Raw genomic sequence first — 10,803 nt, 5'->3', positions numbered from 1 at the left:
TAGTTGGCTTATTCTTCAATTAAGTGCATCAGGACATTATTCATCATATTAACAGTAAACATGTGCAGTATAACAGAACAGATAAAAAGCCACACACATGAACACCAAGATATAAGGTGGAAACCCAATGTGGGTGAAAACCACCTGCTGCAAGTTGTCTCTATCTTTCTTAATATGAAACTTCAGTTTACAATCTTTTGTACTGGTGCAGCCTTATACCAGTACGCAGGCTACAACCTGCAGAAGGCTTCAACCTTCTCTCGTTCTCCAAACTTCCTTGGAAGGGAGCTCCAACCCCCTTTTGCTTTTGTACTAGCCAAGATACTAGTACGTAGGTGCTGACCTACAATCTTCCTTCTTCCAGGTATCACTTTTCATACATTTTCAGACTTGGATATTCCTGAAGCACAACATTACAATCTGAAGACCACAATTCATTCAATTTTCACAACAGATCATTGAAGCATAAAACAACCAACTTTGAATCACTGAACCACTGAACCCTGTTAATCACCAGTTACCAGAACACAGAGCAGACTACAGAACTCTGTAATAACAGTCAGATCCCACTGTAAACCCAAATCAAGCTTCAAAAGATATACACTACTTTAATGAGCAGAAACCGCGTATACACGCGCTTTTACCGAAGCCAACCTGCGTACAGATCTAAAAATAAACTTTCTCAACTTGCAGCTGTACCAGATATTAGTTAGACTCAGAACGTAACATTGCGACAATATGCAGATCTAGAAATACGCATAATCAACCATAACATGATAGTGCATTTCAAACCATTTGATCCCGATCTCTCCTTAGATCTAGTTCTCCATCAACCGATGAGATCTCTCCTTAGCTCAGATCAACCAACTCAGAACCTGCATATCAGATCTCTTTCTCTCTTAGATATTCATGCCTTGTCGAAAGATAATCTTTGCCTAATGATCTTCTTCTCCTTATATAGCCTTAGGCCTTTCTCAATACCAAGAGCCAAAACCATAGTAACACAATACCATCAACTTTAAAACTAGGGATCGACACGCCCGTCGAGACATAATGGTCCGAAATCATAGGCACAACTTCCAAGGTCTAACCACCATGAACCAAAGGAACCTTTCCACATACACGCGCTTTTTATGAATCTAACTTGCGTGTACACGCGACTTGGGCTTAACGAAACAACGTGTATGAGCTTTCTTGCCATGCTGTACTGAGATCTGTCTTCTGATTAAGTTGCCATCACCTGTACTAACCTTTGAGCACCTGTTCCATCCACTGAGTGAGTTGCCATCAAGGACAACACTTGAACCATAATGCCAACAATCTCCCCCTTTGGACTTGATGGCAACCACCACACCAAGTCACTCTCCCCCTTTGACATCAAGGGCAAAGGGAGGACCAAGATATTCTCTTCCTTGGTAATCCTTCTGCTGTCCATACTGCTGTCCATACTCCCCCTGAGTACATGCTGAAATCTCCAAGTGTGCTCCCCCTTTGTGAATGCCAAAGAGTACCAGTCTATCCATCCTGCTCACCAAGTGCTGTTCATGCTCCCCTTGACTGTAGGCAAGATCTGCAAAAGATGTTCTTCAAGAAGAACATGACTCTATACATCATAAAAGACCTTCCTATAACCAAAGACTCATACATACATCCATTTCTCAACTAAGTGAGGATATACAAAAAATGACTCATCCACCCAACCAAGTGGGGATACATCAATATTGACTCATCCACCTAACCATGATAATACATGAACATTTCATCATTCATCCCAGGCATAGTGGGGAAACCAACAAAGGCCGTTACATGACCTTGACACCATAAAAGAGACAAGAGAGATACATGACATAGAGACAACAGATCTAGACCAAGACTTAGGAAAGACACCAGCAGCATCTGATAAACATCTTGTTAGATCAGCAACGAGAATTTCTTTCTGAGCTCCTTCTTAAACCAATCAACCAAAACATCTGAATGCCAACAATGCTTTATGAGACTTTTGAGCTGCTCCCCCTGAACCTGTGCCTGTTGCACTCCCTGAAACTGTGCCTGAATACTTCTGACCTTCCTATTGCTGTTCAGAACTTCAGAGTTTTCCTTTGCTGTTCAGAACTTCATATACGCGTTTTATCCTGTATAAAGCAGCGTATGTACGCGGATATTCTTTCTGCAACAAGCGTCCAGCATACACGCGACTTACTCAACATAAATCCGCGTGTATACGCTCATATCCCTTCCGTAACCTGCGTATACCAAATTTTCTGTAAAACAAATTTCAACAACAGGATGAAGCATCAACTACTCCCAGCTTTTGTCTGAGATATTCAAAAGTTTCCCTGGGCAGTGGTTTTGTGAGAATATCAGCAACTTGCTCCTTAGAAGGAACATACTCCAATTTGACCTTCTGCTCAAGCACTTGTTCCCGAAGAAAATGGTACTTGATTGGTATGTGCTTGGTCTTTGAGTGCATGACTGGATTCTTTGAAATGCTGATTGCACTTGTATTATCACATAAGATAGAGACAGGTGGAGTGCAAGTGATTTGAAAGTCCTGCAAGGTCTGCATCATCCAAAGAAGTTGTGTGCAACAAGATGCTGCAGCCACATATTCTGCTTCAGCTGTAGATAAGGCAATCGAACTTTGCTTCTTGCTGAACCAAGACACTAATCTGGAACCCATGAAGAAAGCACCTCCACTTGTGCTTTTCCTATCATCCACACTTCCAGCCCAATCTGCATCTGTGTAAGCATGAAGAGTGAGATCTGTATTTCTAGGATACCATAAGCCATAGTTTTGGGTCCCTTGAAGATATTTGAAGATTCTTTTGACTGCCTGAAGATGGGTTTCCTTTGGGTTGGCTTGAAATCTTCCAACCATCCCTACTGCATGAGTAATATCTGGTCGAGTACCTGCCAAATAAAGCAAACTCCCAATCATGGATCTATAAGTGGGTTGGTGAACTGCTGCTGATTCATCATTTGCACTGAGGCTGCATCCTGTAACCATGGGTGTACATACTGGTTTTGACTCTTCCATGCCATACTTCTTCAAGATCTGCTTGAGGTATTTGGTTTGAGACAAGAAGATACCTCCTTCATTTTGTTGGATTTGCAATCCAAGAAAATATGTCAATTCTCCAAGAAGTGACATTTCGAACTCTTTCTGCATAACCAAGGCAAAGTTTTGACTCATAGTTTCTTCATTGCTGCCAAAAATAATATCATCTACATAAACAACAAGAATTAGCAATTTGTTATTTTCAACTTTTATATAGAGATTGCTATCTGCTGATCCTTTTGAAAAGCCTTGTTGGTGAAGATATTTGTCCAACCGATAGTACCAAGCCCTTGGGGCTTGTTTGAGCCCATAGAGAGCCTTTTTCAATCTGCATACAAGGTTTGGATCATTCCCAAGAATGAACCCATCTGGCTGCTCAATATATACTTCTTCTTCTAAGTCTCCATTCAGGAAGGCTGATTTCACGTCCATTTGAAATACCTTGAAGTTTTGAAAGCTTGAGAGAGCAAGGAACATTCGGATGGCCTCTAGTCTTGCCACAGGAGCAAAGGTCTCTTCAAAATCTATTCCTTCTTGCTGTGCATACCCTTTACAAACAAGTCTGGCCTTGTTTCTAATTACTTCTCCATTTTCATTTAACTTATTCTTGAAGACCCATTTTGTTCCTATTACATTCTTATCTTTTGGTCTAGGAACCAATTCCCAAGTGTTGTTCCTTTCGATTTGCTCAAGTTCTTCATCCATTGCTTTGACCCAACATTCATCTTTGCATGCTTCTTTCACATTTTGTGGTTCAATGGAGGAGAGTAGAGCCAAGTAGCTTGAAGCTTCTGCAAGTGTCCTTCTTGTTTGTACTCCTGCTTCTTTCTGCCCCACAATCTGAGTTTCTGGATGATTCTTTTGGACATATCTGGATGGAGTCTTCTCTTCTATTCTTGTCTGCTCCTCTGGTTCTTCTTGAGATTCTTCTTCTTCTTGAGGTTCTTCTTCTTCATCATTTCGCCTTTGAGAGTAACCTTCATCTTCTTCATGATGAACTTGCCTAGGAATATATCCCTTCTCATCAACCACTATATCAATACTGTCAACAATTCTGCCAAGTCTTTTATTGTAGCACTTGTATGCTTTGCTATGTGGAGAATAACCAAGAAGAATGCCCTCATCTGCTCTAGGTTCAAGTTTGCCAAGTTGCTCATCAGTGTTCTTAATATAACATTTGCTCCCAAAGATTTTGAAATGCTTCACGGAAGGAGTTTTACCACTCCAAAGCTCATGAGGTGTTTGAGTGTTGTTTACTCGGACATTTGTTTTGTTAAGAATGATAACAGCAGCATGTGCGGCTTCTCCCCAGAAGGTTGCAGGAGTACCTGATTCATCGAGCATAGCACGAGCCATTTGTTGGATAGTTCTGTTCATTCTTTCCACAACCCCATTTTGCTGAGGAGTTCTAGCTGTAGAGAATTCTCTTCTTATCCCATGTTCATCGCAGAAATCAAAAAATTCATTTGATGTGAACTCCCCACCTCTGTCAGATCTGAGGCACTTGATTTTGTGTCCTGATTCATTTTCGGCCAATGCTTTGAAGGATTTGAATTTTTCGAATGCTTCATCTTTGTGCTTCATAAGCCCTAACCAAACAAACCTTGAGAAATCATCAATGAATAATATCAGATATTCTTCTCCTCGAGGTGACCTTTTCCTAAATGGACCACATACATCTGTATGGACTAGCTCAAGAGGCAAGCTAGCTGACCCTTCCTTCTCTGGAAAGTTAGTTCTGGTCTGCTTTCCAAACTGACAAGATTTGCATATGGTGTTGTCTGGAATTTTGATATCTGGAAGATCGCGAACTGCCTGATATTTGCATGCTTTCCTTATTTGTGAGAAGCTTAGATGTCCCAACCTTCGATGCCATAACCAGTGCTCTTCATCCTTGCTAAGATAGCATTGTTGTTGTTCTTCTTCAAATATGTACAGATTATTTGGAGTTCTTTTGCCTTTGAGAACTGTTTTACCTGTATCAAGATCACGAACAAGACATCCATTCGATCTGAAAATAACCTCTGTTTTTTGATCACACATCTGGCTGACACTTAGAAGATTATGTTTCAATCCATCAACATACAAAACATTTCCAGCCTTGACCTTTTCTTTTAAAGGAGCAATACCTTTTCCTTTTATAGTAGCAGGAGTATCATTTCCAAAAGAGACTTTCTTTCCCTTTTCTAAAGTAGAATAAGATTCAAGTTTTTCTTTATCACCTGTCATATGTTTCGAACATCCACTGTCAATGTACCATAGATTTTCCTGTCCTTCTGCATAAAATGCTATCCCACATCTTTCTGTTTGAGGTTCCTTTATTCTCCATGTTTTGGTGCTTGTGGCTTGTTCCTTTTTCTCCTGAAACCTGCTCCTGCATTCAGAGTCTTTATGACCAAAATTATTGCAAATAGAACATTCAACTTCATTTTCAAGCACCGAAAAGTTGTTATAGGTCCTTTTTGTAATCCCTGTCATACTTCTTTGTTTTTGAGCTTCCCTAGTCATGATTGTTTTATATGCAACACATTGAGCTGCTCTGTGACCAAAGTTGTGGCAAGAAAAGCATTGTCCATTGAAGAAGCTTCTGCGGTTATTGAATCTACCAGCCAACTGATTGTAATTTCTATTTTCATCTATTCTTGAGCCAAACTGAGAAGATTTTACCTGTGGTTGGTTGTAGCTTTTGTTCATCCTTAAGGAGGATTGTCCCTGATAGTTTTTGTTTGTAACTCGTCCCTGCTTTACCTGATTATCTTCATTGTTCTTCCGCTCATTTCCTCTTGCTGCATCAAGATAACTTTTTGAGGTGGATGCTTGAGAGGTTTCTCCATTATAGCCCAAACCTGTTTTGTTTAGAGGAGACCGCTGCACACTAATAATCTCATCCAAGTTTCAGATCCTTTGACAAATTTAAGATTAATAGTTTTTGTTTTCTCAATTTCTTTTCTGAGACCAACAATTTCACCTTCTAGTTTTTCAAGATGTTTTTCCTTTTCATCAATTTGAAATTGCAAAGTATCAATAATCACATTCCTTTCTTCTATGCTTCTCTTGAGTCTAGTGATTTCATTATAGAGATTATCCACATCTATAGCATCCTCATAATCATCATCTTCAAATGCCATTAACAGCTTATATTTATTACCTTGTTCATCTTCATCACTGTTTGATAAGCCATCACTATCTTCATGGGTGTAGTAGCTTTTCCTATTTGCACTTTGTTTCTTGTTCCATCTAGCAGGTTCTTTTCCTTTATCCTTATAAGGACATTTTGCAGCATAATGACCTACTTTCCCACAAGCAAAACATTTGAAAGGTAGCTTACCTCTGAACCTTCCAGAACCCCTTTGAAGATTTCTGACAAAATTTGATTCTTCTTCCTCTTCTTCTGGAACATGGCTTGCTTCATAGTAATCTTCTTTTCTTGATGCCTTAAAAGCAGCTTCCCTTCTGTCAGATGGACCTCCCTTTCTCATTTCATAAGCGGTTAGAATTCCATGTAGCTGAGACATAGTGAGAACACGGAGATTTTCTTTTTCTTCTATTGCAGATACTTTAGATTCAAACTTGGGGGATAAAGATCTTAGAACCTTTTGAACTACTATAGTTTCTCTTATTTCTTCACCCAAGTTTTTCATACAATTAACAATCTCATCTACCCGGAGAAAATAATTAGCCACACTTTCATCATTATACATCCTGAGAGTCTCATATTGAATCCTGAGTGTTTGAAGTTTAGCTTCCTTTACCTGTTCATCTCCTTCATAGCTAGTGATCATTTTGTCCCATATTTCTTTTGCTGATTTGAAGTGCATGACCTTCATGAATTCTGTTTGAGATATACTTCCTAATAGGGTAGCGACTGCTTTTGCATTTGTTTCATATGCCTTTTTTTCATCTGGATCTGTAGGAGTAGCTGAAGGAAAAGCATAGCCTTTTTCTACAATGTCCCAAACTTCTGTACCAAGAGATTGAAGATATGCAGTAACTCTTACCTTCCAATAATTGAAATTTGTTCCATCAAAAACCGGTGGCCTGATTGATGCTTCTTTCTCGTAGTTGCTCATGATGAATGATCTTCCTTCAAGCGATCAAGCTTCTCTGAAGGACCTGCTCCGATACCAATTGTTGGAAATAATACTGAGAGGGGGGGTGAATCAGTATTATCAGATTAATCAAACTTTTCAAATGCCCAAAACATATACGCTACTTCAGTTAAGTGAACCAGCGTGTACACGCTACTGTGACGAAGTAAAACAGCGTATAAGCAGAAAACTCACAATTTAGTTGGCTTATTCTTCAATTAAGTGCATCAGGACATTATTCATCATATTAACAGTAAACATGTGCAGTATAACAGAACAGATAAAAAGCCACACACATGAACACCAAGATATAAGGTGGAAACCCAATGTGGGTGAAAACCACCTGCTGCAAGTTGTCTCTATCTTTCTTAATATGAAACTTCAGTTTACAATCTTTTGTACTGGTGCAGCCTTATACCAGTACGCAGGCTACAACCTGCAGAAGGCTTCAACCTTCTCTCGTTCTCCAAACTTCCTTGGAAGGGAGCTCCAACCCCCTTTTGCTTTTGTACTAGCCAAGATACTAGTACGTAGGTGCTGACCTACAATCTTCCTTCTTCCAGGTATCACTTTTCATACATTTTCAGACTTGGATATTCCTGAAGCACAACATTACAATCTGAAGACCACAATTCATTCAATTTTCACAACAGATCATTGAAGCATAAAACAACCAACTTTGAATCACTGAACCACTGAACCCTGTTAATCACCAGTTACCAGAACACAGAGCAGACTACAGAACTCTGTAATAACAGTCAGATCCCACTGTAAACCCAAATCAAGCTTCAAAAGATATACGCTACTTTAATGAGCAGAAACCGCGTATACACGCGCTTTTACCGAAGCCAACTTGCGTACAGATCTAAAAATAAACTTTCTCAACTTGCAGCTGTACCAGATATTAGTTAGACTCAGAACGTAACATTGCGACAATATGCAGATCTAGAAATACGCATAATCAACCATAACATGATAGTGCATTTCAAACCATTTGATCCCGATCTCTCCTTAGATCTAGTTCTCCATCAACCGATGAGATCTCTCCTTAGCTCAGATCAACCAACTCAGAACCTGCATATCAGATCTCTTTCTCTCTTAGATATTCATGCCTTGTCGAAAGATAATCTTTGCCTAATGATCTTCTTCTCCTTATATAGCCTTAGGCCTTTCTCAATACCAAGAGCCAAAACCATAGTAACACAATACCATCAACTTTAAAACTAGGGATCGACACGCCCGTCGAGACATAATGGTCCGAAATCATAGGCACAACTTCCAAGGTCTAACCACCATGAACCAAAGGAACCTTTCCACATACACGCGCTTTTTATGAATCTAACTTGCGTGTACACGCGACTTGGGCTTAACGAAACAGCGTGTATGAGCTTTCTTGCCATGCTGTACTGAGATCTGTCTTCTGATTAAGTTGCCATCACCTGTACTAACCTTTGAGCACCTGTTCCATCCACTGAGTGAGTTGCCATCAAGGACAACACTTGAACCATAATGCCAACAGAAAAACCCATCCCATGATAGAAAAGAACCACATGCAATACCATGCATGCCAAATATAGTAAGGAAAATACACATGCAATTCGCTACCTGCAATAAAGTCTATTGTGGTTGCTTGATCCTGGCTTTCCCTGCTTGATCTTTGCTTCATCTTGCCTTCTTTGTCTTTCTTTCTGCAAGGCCAATGTACTCAGAGAAAATCTAAGTGTCCAAGAGTGTGAGAGAAAGAGAATAGTGAGAGAGCTCCAAAACTCAACTGCAAAAAGGTTACCAACTGATCCTTAAAAGCATTTTTATGGATGAGGCCTCTATTTTCTTCATTTTCCATTATTTTCCTTCACTTTCCTCCTTGCATACAACCTGTGACCTTCCACCTCTATTTTATCCTAATTTCCATTATTTTCATAAATAAATGTGCCAAAATTTCCATTTTTCCTTTCCAAAGCCTTAGCCATCCCTTTTCCAATTTTGTTAACCATAAACAACCCAATGAACACCCCCCTAGGATGTCTTGCCCAAAATTTAGCTTGGAATATGTGTCACATCAACCGTGGACATATATACTTTTACATGGAATTTTCACAAGGGTTGTTACATAACCCTCCCCATTAGGGGAACACTGTCCTCATTATTCAATAACACCTATAACCACAAGACTGTTGAAAACAAAACATACTACCCATGGAGCTTTATAACAAAACTCGTTGCAGTATTTACAATGAATGACTTGCTCAAATGAAAATCATCATGACAACATGACAACATACTAAATATTGGAGCTTTATAACATACTCATTATGGTATTTAAAATAATCACAAATACAGATATGCACATTTTCTAAACCAACAAATAAAAGGATACGATTCTTGCATCACAACAAGGGAATCCAGAGGCTCACAGTGCCACGCTCAAAGTAATACCAGGATTCATCTCCTTCCCAGGAAGTCCAGAATCCACTGCAAAGTCAAATTTGCATCCAATATCTAGTGCTATAATCTTGTGCCACTTGTCCTCTTAGTGAACAATTACCCTCTTATTATTCCAGGGCGCATTTGATTCCATATGGAAATGCTAATGACCAAAACAAATATATCCATAGGCTTCCTTTCTCTGCTATGCAGTCCCTCGGGCAATCCAGTCACCCCTTCTGCGCAGTCACTCACCTCCCACATTCTGCTGGAGCCCCCATTATGGGCAGTCCATCCCTTGGCAAGGATTCCTCGCATTGGAAGATACAAAAACCAAGGCATATCCCTACCTTAAAACCATCATACTAGTCATAACATGCTCATGGAAATGAATGGACACTATTGGTCACTAGTGTCCCACAATGGCCCTGCTCCTGAAGTGCTTTACCTGCATACTGCTACATGTTTCAATTTATTTCACTACTGCTACTAATTCATGAGGTCGATTTTGGCCACTCAACCAGGAATGTTCATGCATTCTAGTTCCAAGCACATAATTTCCATTAGATTCATAATAAATTGAAACAAATTCAAATCATACCTCATTGGTGGCTCGTCAACAAGATACACTTGCAATCTTGTTTACTTCCTCTCACAACAATTCAAGCTAGCATCTTTGATCAAATCGTCATGTATAAACTTATCACATTAGGTTAGCTCAGAACATAATGATCATATATCAACATCATAAATCACATGTAGCCATCATAAACCAGAATCATAGATCACATGTAATCATCATAGACCATAATCATAAATCACATTCATAATAAAAGTGAAATAAAATGCTAATACTTATACTTTCATCAATCCTTATATTCTATATTTGTCTTTATTTCGTACACACCCTGGATCAATTGCCACACTAGACAAACACCCAGTGCCTTTTGCTAAACCATGTGCACGTATACATAGTATGCATCACACAGATACAAATACACACTGCATACAACACCATGAAATACATGCAACTACACCTAGTGTACAGTACAACACAAATACGTATATAGAGTGCAACACAATGAATGCATATGTCATGATACCATGACTAAACAATGCACATAGATAGTACCGCATGTTTGCAACTCAACATGTACAACATGCACTCAATCCCACATGTACACCCGTACCACATGTACAAAGCACCACCTGTACAACATGTCCATAACATCA

Source organism: Pinus tabuliformis, chromosome J (genome assembly GCF_031772625.1).
Source record: "Pinus tabuliformis cultivar Carrire ecotype Pingquan chromosome J, CPIR1, whole genome shotgun sequence".
Classification (NCBI taxonomy): domain Eukaryota; kingdom Viridiplantae; phylum Streptophyta; class Pinopsida; order Pinales; family Pinaceae; genus Pinus; species Pinus tabuliformis.
The sequence above is the reverse complement of the archived record's forward strand: the minus strand, read 5'-3'. Positions refer to the sequence as shown.